Raw genomic sequence first — 1,944 nt, 5'->3', positions numbered from 1 at the left:
ACAGGCACGCACCACCATGCCCAGCTAATTTTTTGTATTTTTAGTAGAGACGGGGTTTCACCATGTTGACCAGGATGGTCTCGATCTCTTGACCTCGTGATCCACCCCCCTCGGCCTCCCAAAGTGCTGGGATTACAGGCGTGAGCCACCGCGCCCGGCCCCTTGACACATTTAAAGAGCATACAAGCTTTTGTTTGAATGCCTGTCTTCAGTTGTTTGGGGTATATGCCAAAGAATGCAATCATTGAGTCATATGGCAAATCTATTTGCAACTGTTTGAAGAAACGCCAAATGATTTTACACATAGGCTGGACCATGTAATACTGTCAGAAGCAGTACTTAAGGGTTCAAGTTTCTGCACATCTTTGTCAACTCCTTTTTTTGTTTTTTAGTATAACTATTCTAGTGTGAAATTATTTGAATTTTTTTTGAGACAGAGTCTTTCTCTGTCGCCCAGGCTGGAGTGCAGCAGCACCATCTTGGCTCACTGCAAACTTCACCTCCCGGGGTTGAAGTGATCTTCCTACCTCAGCCAGTTGAGGAGCTGGGATTACAGGCGTAGGCCACTCTGACCAGCTAATTTTTGTATTTTCCATAGAGACAGGTGTTCTTCATGTTGGTCAGGCTGGTCTCAAACTGCTAATTTCCAGTGCTCTGCTCGCCTCAGCCTCCCAAATTACTGGGATTATAGATGTGAGCCACTGCACCCTGCCACTCCCAGGCATTTTGGTTTTCTTTCTTTTTTTCTTTTTCAGATGGAATCTTGCCGTTTCACCCAGGGTGGAGTGCCATGGCTCGATATGGGCTTACTGCAGCCTCCACCTCCTGGGTTCAATCCGTTCTCCTGCCTCAGCCTCCCAAGTAGCTAGGATTCCAAGTGCATGCTAGCAGGCCCGGGTAATTTTCCTATTTTTAGTAGAGATGGGGTTTTGCCATATTGGCCAAGCTGGTCTTGAACTTCTCACCTCAAGTGATCTGTCTGCGTCAGCTTCCCAAAGTGCTGGGATTACGGGTGTGAATCACTATGCCTGCCCCTTCCTTTTTGAGAAAGGGTCCCGTGCTTTCGCCCTAGCTGGAGTGCAGGGTTTTGATCTTGGCTTACGGTGACCTCCACGTTGTGGGCTCAAGCAGTCCTCCTGTTTCAGCCTCCTAAGTAGCTGGGACTACAGGTGTGTGCCACCATGAACTGGCTAATTTTTGTATTTCCAGTAGAGAGGAGGTTTTGCCATACCGTTCTTGCTGGTCTTGAACTCCTGCAGTCACGTGATGCACCTGCCTCAGCTTCCCCATGTTTTGGGATTACAGGCATCAACTGATGTGCCCAGACACTTTTAACTTTTTGAGGAATTACCAAACTATGCTAAAAACAGGCTGCACCATTTCTGTTCCCCATACAGTATTTAAGGGCTGCAATTTCTCTCTCACCTTGCCAACACTTGTTAATTTACATTTCTGGGATTATAGGCTTTCTGGTGTGTGTGAGGGAGTATATTGTTGTTTCATTTTAGGTGGCCATAATGATAATGATAGTGATCATCTTTTTGTGTGCCTGTTTTCTGTTTGCATGTATTATTGGCAAAGTGTGTGTATGTCATTGTATATGTCATTGTGTATGACATTGAGTATGACACTGAGTATGTCATTCAGTTTAGATGGCCATAATGATCATGATATTGTTCGTCTTTTATGTGCCTGTTTTCCATTTGGATGTCTTATTGGCGGAGTGTATGTTTAGCTGTTTCTCCATTTTGTAGTTTTCGTTGTTGAGTTATACATTGTGGTTAACAGACTGTTAGATATGTAATGCACAAATATTTTCTTCCTTTCTGTGTTTTGTGTTTTCACTTTTTTTTTTTTTTTTTTTTTTTTTTTTTTTTTTTTTTTTTTTTTAAATGGGTGGACTCTTGCTCTGTTTCCCAGGCTGGAGTGCCGTGGTTTGATCTC

The sequence above is a fragment of the Cebus imitator genome, unplaced genomic scaffold (assembly GCF_001604975.1).
Source record: "Cebus imitator isolate Cc_AM_T3 unplaced genomic scaffold, Cebus_imitator-1.0 Scaffold199, whole genome shotgun sequence".
NCBI lineage: Eukaryota > Metazoa > Chordata > Mammalia > Primates > Cebidae > Cebus > Cebus imitator.
Note: the sequence above shows the minus strand (reverse complement) of the source record.